The sequence below is a fragment of the Canis lupus genome, chromosome 23, assembly GCF_011100685.1.
Source record: "Canis lupus familiaris isolate Mischka breed German Shepherd chromosome 23, alternate assembly UU_Cfam_GSD_1.0, whole genome shotgun sequence".
In the NCBI taxonomy this organism is placed as follows: Eukaryota; Metazoa; Chordata; class Mammalia; order Carnivora; family Canidae; genus Canis; species Canis lupus.
This window is the reverse complement of record NC_049244.1, coordinates 49,731,506-49,740,634: the sequence shown is the minus strand read 5'-3', so window position 1 is coordinate 49,740,634 and position 9,129 is coordinate 49,731,506. Positions and strand designations below refer to the sequence as shown.

At 60.8% G+C, this 9,129-nt stretch overlaps 1 long non-coding RNA gene and 1 other non-coding gene across 4 annotated transcripts; both read right to left on the bottom strand.

Moving 5' to 3' along the window:
- Positions 1–886: 886 nt before the first annotated feature.
- On the bottom strand, positions 887–993 carry MIR8808 (microRNA mir-8808). The gene is given in 1 exon segment (NR_128748.1): positions 887–993. It is a non-coding gene; the product is annotated as a microRNA mir-8808 (primary transcript).
- A 3,836-nt stretch (positions 994–4,829) lies between these two features.
- Positions 4,830–8,599, bottom strand: LOC111092005. 3 transcript variants are annotated; one of them, XR_005377243.1, is made up of 3 exons: positions 8,539–8,599; positions 5,814–5,982; positions 4,830–5,649 (listed from the first exon to the last, which is right to left on the bottom strand). It is a non-coding gene; the product is annotated as an uncharacterized LOC111092005 (long non-coding RNA). The 3 variants fall into 3 exon arrangements; XR_005377242.1 differs by lacking the exon at positions 8,539–8,599 and adding an exon at positions 8,190–8,283; XR_005377241.1 differs by lacking the exon at positions 8,539–8,599 and having other exon boundaries at positions 5,814–6,428.
- Positions 8,600–9,129: the final 530 nt, after the last annotated feature.

The window sequence follows — 9,129 nt, the reverse complement described above, 5'->3', positions numbered from 1 at the left end:
CCGTTATCCGGGATGGGGCTCCCCGGGCGGCTGCCCGCAGAGTCCCCCATGAGCTTTTAGAAACCCCGCGTCCGGGACGCCTGGTGACTCAGCAGTTAAGCATCGGTCTTCAGCTCAGCGCATGATCCTGGGGTCCCAAGATCGAGTCCCATGTCGGGCTCCCTGAAGGGAGCGTGCTTCTCCCTCTCTCTGTGTCTCTCATGAATAAAAAAATAAAATCTTTAAAAGAAAAAAAAAGATACTGCTGCGAGAGTTTAGACGACAGAAGCGGCACTCCAGGGCACGGAGGTTTTGGGGGACCCATGGGGGTTTGGCGCTGACGCAGGATGGGCCCAGGCCTGCAGGCCAGGAGCCTGGTACTGGGGCACAGAAGCAGCGGTGCGTGTTGCAGGGACGGTGGATGGCTCGAGGCCGCGGTTTCCGGAAGACGTCCGGGGTGATGCTCAAGAGCAAATGCCAAATGCACTTACGTTCCAGGGAAGCGGCCTGGCTGGGGGCTCACGGTGGACACCGACGCATGTGGTCACATCGGAAGGCGCCGTGAGAACTGCAGAGTGGGCCCAGGCCCCAGCGTCGACTCCGGAGGTGGCCCGGGCTCTGGGACACCACAGGGGACGTCCAACTGTCCAACTGTCTTGGACAGAGCGGTCAGAGGACTGTCGTGTCTAGACGGAGCCCCCTGGGGCCGGCCCTGAGCGGGTACCGGGTGTAGGATGGAGCACCTGTCCCACCCGACGGGCTCCCTACGTCCACCTGCCGGGCTGCCCCTGGGCCCCGGTACCTGGCCGCCCGCAACGGGGGGCTCCCCGTGGCCAGGGTCCCGAGCCGGCTCGGCCCGCTGGGCGAGGGGCTGGGGCGGCGCGGCCCCTACGGGCTGCCACTCCCCACCACCGAGTGTGCCAGCGCTTGAACGGACTCAGGGGGACAGAGGCCACCGCAGCGCCCACGTCGTGGCTCTGTTCTTCCCAGCGGGTGAGGCCGGCGTTCCCCAGGGGAGCCCGCTCCAGGGCAGCCCCCTGGCCCAAGGCTCAGCTTCCTGGGTAACAAAAATCTCGGGTGAATCGTGCTAATTGATGACAGCAATAATAACAACAACAAAAGATGCACTGGAAGCCGCCCTTGGTTGAAAGAGGGGGGAAAATCTCAGACGTTTTTCGAGGCTCTGTCTCGTCTCCATACAAAAACCTGTCAGCCTCCCGCTGTTTCCAGCCAGTCTCGCGGCGGGGAGGAGAGATGCGAGGGCTTCGAGAAGCCAGTGCAAAGGAGGCAACGCAATTGCTGAAAGCTTTTCCTCCAAAGGAGAGCTTGAGAGCTGGTGCTAAACATATGGAAATAATAGAGCAAATAGAGGTGCAGGTGCATATGGGGGGGTCCAGGTGACGTGGGGGGAGGTACAGGCCCAGGAGGGCTTGTGAGGCCGTTTTGAAGGAAACAGGGCATTCAAGGACGCACACGGACTGTCAGCTTGCAGGGCGCCGACGCTGCCATCCTGTTCCTCAGGAGGGTCCCCACCCTGGGGTGAAGGCCGGATGCGCTGGGTGGGAGCGCCTGGATCCTCAGCCCCAGCGCTGTTTCTATTCAGTATCTCAACGGCAAGTCGCAGCAGATATTAACTGAATAGACGATCCCCCTGTATTTCATTTGTATTAACACCAGCAAGCGCTCTGCGGCAGCGACGGTCCTGGCGTGGGGACCATTCTCCCAGAGGTCGGACTGTAGCATGAGCCCCCAGAGAACTTGGTGGAATTATTCATCCTCGTTTCTGTGTCAAGATGCTCTGAAAGGAGAGGGGACTTCTTTAAGTGAGTAAGGTGAACCCTGATGACCAGCAGGGATGGTTTGGAGGCGCATCAAAGGAATGTCCCCAAAGAACGGAGGGAACTGGCCACCACACAATTTCGGCCCAAATGCCGGGGTTGGGGTAACTCTTTGGATCTGACAACAGGTCACATTCATACCTGATCCTGGGGGACGCCTGAGGGGCTCCGCAGTGGAGCATCTGCCTCTGGATCAGTGCATGACCCTGGGGTCCCGGGATCGAGTCCAACATCAGGCTCCCCGCAGGGAGCCTGCTTCTCCCTCTGCCTGTGTTTCTGCCTCTCTCCATGTCTCATGGATAAATACATAAAATCTTAAAAAAAAAAAAAAAAAAGATCTGAAACCCGGTGTGGCCGGGTGAGTGGCAAAAGAGGCACAAGGTGACAGTGGAAGATGATGAGATGCCTGTGGGAGAGTCATTTCCCCTGACGCCTGTGCCTTACAAAGGGAAGGAGGTGGGAGGCGTTAGCACCGTGAGGACGTGAAAACAGGACCTCTGTCCTGGCCACTGAGGATCTGGAACATTGCTGCTTCTGGGAGGCCCTTTCTGACCCACGCCCCCGCAGCGATGGGTGGCATTTGTCACCCAACGCATGCCGCTCTCTGAAGTCTGTCGAATCGCACTGACAAACTAAGTGCTTTAATTCACTGTGTTCCTTCCCAGCTCTTTTCCTCCTACACGTGTCCAACGACGGCTCCTGATTGGTCCGACTGGTCATTTGGGTCGTATGTGGCCCAGCTGGTGCTACAACTGTCACCACATGCCTTCCTTCACCGTTTACTAGGATGCCTTACCTTCCCAGAGTTCTTTCCAGAGGCCAAAATGCTGGGGGCTGCCATGTGGTGCCCACTTTCCTTATCTGACGGGATCCTGGCAACCTCCCAATGCCGGCCTTTTCCAGGTCCCGTTTTTATCTAACAAAGCTGTTTGCTCACCTGCCAAAGTTAGCGTCTGGTCCGGCTGAGTGTGGCTGCAGTCGCTCCTTCTCCATAGTTTGCGCCTGGGATATCCTATCAAAATCCTATAAACTTTGATTTATTCGGGAGATCCCTATAATATTTGATCTGTCTGGTTCAAGAAACCAGTCTATAAGGTCCTAAAGTGCAAACATCTTGCTTTAGTCATTTTCCTTTTTTTCGATGATTGTATTACCGTGCCAAATAACGCTGAGACAGACATTTATAATCCGCCATCCTTTCTTTTGAATTACATTGCTTAATTAACTAACCTGAATGTTTACAGCGAAATCCCATGAGAAGGTTCGTGAAGCAAGGAATCTACATGCATTCTGGCTTTTACGAAGGTAATGAAAGTACCGAAGGTTACTTGGACATGTCCCTAACTTACCGGACTGGGACAGACCGTCATGATGGATCTCTTGAAATAGTCCCATTTGGTCAGCTAGGCAGTGCTGTTTCCTACGCTTCTGGGTATGTGTGTCAGGGCAAAGGGGGACTGCCCTTCGCGTGCGCCCGCTTTGTGGGCCTTCTTTTCAGCAGCGTCCTGTGAAAATGGAGGTGAGCGTGGGAAATATCACGTGACTGAAAACTACTGCACCCTGTGATTTATGTTAGCACCTTTGAGTCTTTACGTGTGACATTTACTAGTCTACGGAGTGGCTGGACCACCATCCTGCAGTTGGTTTAAAGACACTGGGAGGGACAAAAAAAAAATGTCCACTTTCCCTCCAGATACAGTACTGAGTAAAGTCATTTGCTTGAATGTAATGTCGAAATAACTGGGCCAGGCCTGGGGGAAGTGCTGTCTGTGTCATTCCCGAGTGGACAGCGCACGCTCACCAAGTGATGTCATGTGGATCCTTCGGGGCCATGAAGGTCACGGCGGCAGCAGGCGCTCCTTAGCTGAGAACAGCAGGGTAAAGCCTCGGCCTCTAGGAAAACCCGAGAGGAGGAGAAGTGTCGGCAAAGCTGGGAAGTCACTGCCAGGAGGCCTGACACCTCTGTCCTGGAGCCGCATCCAGGGTGACAAAATCACCACCGTCAGACCCACTCTTGTGTCTTGCTTGGAGAGAGGCTGGTCACCAGGAAGCCCTGGGCAGAAGGCAGTGAGGTTCTGGAGGCACTCTGCACACCAAGGACCGCCCTCTGCCCCTCTCCGCCCCTCCCCCCCCCACTTCCCTCATCCTCTGGCTTTTAGAAAGAAATAAGTTTAATAGAAGTGGAAACCACGGGGTGGGCCTAGTGAGCAGATTCTACTGTTACAAGTATTCCGATCAACGTTACAGGCAAGTGAGGTTCAGCGGTGAGGATGCTGGGGTTAGCAGCAGTTTCTTGATGCGGAAGAAAAAGCCAACAGCGGAGACTTCCCACTCGGTTTGTCTTGTTCACGCCACCTGGCAGGATCTCTGCCTCCTTCTCCATCACGTGCGGGCGAGGAGCGCCTCCCGGAGTAGTAGCAGTGCGCGAGGCCCGCCAAAACCAAGTGCCACGGCCCGTGCAGCTTCCGTAACAGAAAGGGATTTCCTCACCGTTCTGGAGACCAGAAGTTCAAAATCAAGGTGTCTGCAGGGTTGGTCTCTTTTGAGGCCCCTCTGTGGCTCGTAGATGGCTGTTGTCTCATGGTGTCTACACACGGTGTTGCCACGTGTGTGCGCGTGTGTCTGGGTTCCAATCCCTTCCTACAAGGACACCAGTCAGGTTGGATTAGGGTCTGCGCTGATGACTTTATTTCATCGTAATTACCTCTGTAAAGACCTTATCCCGAGATACAATTACATGCACAGATCCTGAGGTTGGCAAGGATTTTGTTTGAACAAATTCTGAGGGGACGCAGTGTAGCCCACCCTCTTTCTTTGCATGGTTTTTTGGGGAAAATTCTAAAAGCGTGCAGGCTCTCTGCGATTAAGAAGTATCCATTAACGCATTCTAAGTTCCCACCAAGTCTGCCCCAGACTTCACCAAGTACCACAGGGGACTTGAGGGCAGAAGTCGGAAGGCCCTTTGAAAGGAAGATGAAAACGGGTTGGCAGACAGAAATAACTCTAATATCGTGAGACTTAAAAAGATAGTTTTATAAACTATAAACCTGTTTAAAGTTTATAAACCTGCCTGAGTGAGTGTTGGTTGTAGAAGAGGGAGAGTCATGAGAGTTGGAGTTTTCAAGGCGGGCTTTGCGGAAGACAGAGATATTAGGCAGGAGCATGGGTAACACGCGGCCTGTCGGTCACCCGCCTTCGACCAATTCGGCCTCAGTGTCCGCATCCTGTGGTGCCTTCACCAGAGCACCGAGCCTAGGCGCTGCTGGCACCTGCTCCTTCACCAAAGTGGGAGGGAAGCCTGGGGCTCCTCTCCCTTCCTTCACTTCCTCTTCCTGGTACTGGTGTTCGTCCTTCTTTCTTTTTCCTTCTGTAGAAGAACAGCACAGTGCCCGCGAACCGAACGCTCCTGTACCTCGGGTCACGTACCCGAGCGACTGTCTGCTGGTGCACCCGCAGCTTCTGTGCATGCCTCGCGTTTATGGACAGGGGTCGTGTGTGTCTGGCTTGCGTAAAACTGGTTCTTTCTCCCCGTGTGACGACGCTTGACGTCCCCCCGTGTGACGACGCCTTACCAGGCCAATTTAGGGCTCGACGATAGAGACTACTCACATTCAAGTTAGAAATAATTGTGTTCTAAAAGTTGGGCCTCCCGTATTAGCTGTAAAATTGCACTAGGCTTGGGGATGCCCGGGGGGCTCCGGCAGTGACGCGTCTGCCCTCAGCTCAGGTCGTGGTCTCAGGGTCCTGGGGTCGAGTCCCCGGTCTGGCTCCCCGCTCAGAGGGGCGTCTGCTTCTCCCTCTCCTTCTCCATCTGTGCCTGCTTTCTCTCTCTCTGTCAAATAAATAAATACAATCTTAAAGAAAAGAGAGAAAAAATTGCCCTAGGCTTTGGATGGCAGCACGGAAAATATGAACAGGAACATAACCCGGAGCCTCCCGTGAGCCAGAGGAGACATAATGGAGGGGAGGGCGTCAGCAGACTTTTCTTGCACTGACCTTAAAATGCCACCTCTGTGCTTCTAGGAGTTTCCACGACCTGAGGAAAGTTTTGCAGATCTTCCAGTTTTACTGACAGGACCTGATCTGCCTCTGCCCAAGAAGCAGTTATCGGTATTAATTTTGGTTCCTGGCTTTGGGGCTCCTGTCACAGGCGACATTCCATTCCCTGAAACACAGGAATTTTCCCGTCCGGCGTCTGTCACGTTATTCCTACCAACCAGGCCTCTAGCGCAGACGGACAAAGGAAGCAAAGGACATAATTCATGAGACACACAGAGAGAGAGAGAGAGAGAGGAGCAGAGGCACAGGCGGAGGGAGAAGCAGGCTCCCTGCGGGACCCGACGGGGGACTCCATCCCGGGACCTGGGGTCACGCCCTGGGCCGGAGGCAGATGCTCAACGGCTGAGCCACGCAGGGCCCCCGAAAGGACACAATTTCTGCCTAGAGAAAACCACCCCAGGCAAATGCTTGCGGAGCCCCCGCTGTGCGCAGGCACTGCAGGCAGCGAAACCGGGACTAAGACGGAAACTGCAGGACCGGCTCCTCAGGAGGCCAGCTCTGCTGCGAGGGGCTCCACGCCGCGTTCCAGGGGTGCAGACGCTCAGGCCGCAGGAGCTGACCTCGGGGCTTCCCCCGGAACCGCGGCCCCGGCCAGGCCCGACCCCTGGGACCCCACGGGCCGGGAGCCCAGCAGCCGAGGCCACGCCTCACACGGGAGCCGCGCGGGGCCCGGGAATGAGCGTCCGCCTTGGACGCCCTCACGCACCGCCCTCCCCCACCACCCCACTCACCTCCCCTCCCCCACCTCCCCGCCACCGCACCTCCACTCACCCACCGCCCCTACACCCACCGCGCACCCACCCACCTCCACCATCCCCCTCCCCACCTCCCCATCACTCCCCTCCCCACTCCCAACCCCACCGCGTCCCTCACCCACAGCCCCTCACCCCCCGCCCCTCCCCCACCTCCCCCACTCACCTCCCCCTCCCCCCTACACCTCCCCACTCCACCGCCACTCACACACCGCCCTCACACCACCTCCCCTCCCCCACCCTCCCCCATCACCTCCCCTCACCCACCGACCTCACCCACCGCCCCCACCCCCGCCCTCCCCCACCTCCCCCACTCACTCCCCTCCCCCCACCTCCCCACCCACCGCCCCTCACCCACCGCCCGCCAATTCCAACGCCCCCACCCCCTCCCCTCCACCCACCTCCCCACTCACCTCCCCCCCCCCCTCCCCCACCCACTCCCCTCCACACCTCCCTCACCAACGCCCCTCCCCCACCTACCCCACTCACCTCCCCTCCCCTCCACCCCCCCCCCACCTCCCCTCACCCCACCCCCTCCCCCCCCTCCCCACCCCCCCTACCCCCCCTCCCCCACCCCCACACCGCCCCTACCCACCTCCCTCCACCACTCCCCTCACCCACCCCCCCCCCCCTCCCCCACCCCCCCCCACTCCCCCACCTCACTCAACCCTCACCCACCTCCCCCACAACCGCCCCTCCCCACCCACCCGCCCCTCCCCCCCCTCCCCCACTCACCTCCCTCCCCCACCGCCCTCCCCCACCCCACCCCCCCCACCCCCACCCCACCCCTCCCCCACCCCTCCCCCCCTCCCCACCGCCCCTCACCACCTCCCCCCACCTCCCTCTCCCCCACCTCCCCCACTCACCTCCCCTCACCCACCGCCCTCAACCCACCGCCCCCACCCACCGCCCCTCCCCCACCTCCCCCACTCACCTCCCCTCACCCCACCTCCCCACCCACCCTCCCCTCACCCACCTCCTCCCCTCACCCACCCACCCCCCCCACCTCCCCTCCCCCACCTCCCCCACTCACCTCCCCTCACCCCCCCCCCTCACCCCCCTCCCCCACCCACCGCCCCTCCCCCACCTCCCCCCCTCACCTCCCCTCCCCCACCTCCCCCACCCCCCCCCCTCACCCACCGCCCCCACCACCGCCCCTCACCCACCTCCCCTCCCCCACCTCCCCCCTCACCTCCCACACTCCCTCCCCTCACCCACCCCCCCCCCCACCCCCCTCCCCCACCCCTCCCCTCCCCCACTCCCCCACTCACCCTCCCCTCACCCACCTCCCTCACCCCCACCTCCCCCCCCTCCCCCACCGCCCCTCCCCCACCTCCCCTCACCCACCTCCCTCACCTACCTCCCCCTGAGCCACCTGCCCTCACCCACCGGTCCTCACCCACTTCCTGTCACTCGCCTCCTCACCCACCTCCCCTCACCCGCCTCGCCCTCACCCACCGCCCCTCCTCTGCCACCCCTCCCGGCCGCCCCTCCCCCATCTCCCCTCTCACTCACCCCTTGTCACCTCCCTCCTGTCACCCCCCTCCCCCCCGTCACCCACTTCCGGCCCCCGAGTCGGCTGTGGCCCCGCAGCTCTGAGGCGACCGTGCTGTCAGCCCCCGGGTCCCCTCCCCGGCGGCTGCGGCGGGCCTGACGCTCTGTCCCGGCTTCGAGCCGCGGCCGCCCCCCCCGGAGAGCGAGCGTCGCCACCCGAGGGCCGAGGGCCGGGCCGCCGCGGAGCTGGGGGTGGGGGTGGGGGTGGGGGGCCCTGACGCCCTGACGCCACGCCACTTGCCACGCGCCGTCCCCGGAGCCCGACTGCCTTCCCGTCCACCTGGAAGCACGCGGCTGACCCGGCGACCCCGCTGACCCCAGTGACCCCGGCGACCCCGGTGACCCGCAGGCTGTACCGGCCGCGCCCCCCAAGCGTCCGTCGCGGGGCCCTGCGCTCGCGCTCCTGCCCGGTAACCGGGGCCTGTGTGGGGAGGAGCGCGGCGCCCGCGTGCACGTGTGTGCGGGTGAAAGGGCCACTGCGTGACCTGGTGTCCGCCCCCGCGGCGGCGCAGAGCTGAGTGCGCGTGTGATCGTGAGCGTGTGAGGCCGCGCAAGCCCACGTAATAGGAGTAAGGGCGTGTGCGTGTGTGTGCGTGTGTGTGCGCGTGTGCATGTGTGTGCGCGTGGCCCGGCGCTGCCCTCCCCGCTCGGCCCCCTTTGCCCCCTGCCTGGAGGTGTCTGGGGTGAGAGGCGGGCCCAGGGGTCCCTGGCGGGGGTGAGCCCGTGGGACTCCGCCTCTTGGTGGTACCCAGACGAGGAGACTGACGCCAGGGTCCCCTCCCCGCAGGCGCTTCCAGACGCTTCCAGAGATGCTCTTCCAACTCCCTCTCTTTGGTTCCAGAGTGAAGGGAACCAAAGCCTCCTCTCCGGGCCTCTTGGCTTCGAGGACTTCCCTCTGGGTTTCCATGATCTTCCTTAGGTAGGACGCAGAGGTGAGTGAAGGCCTG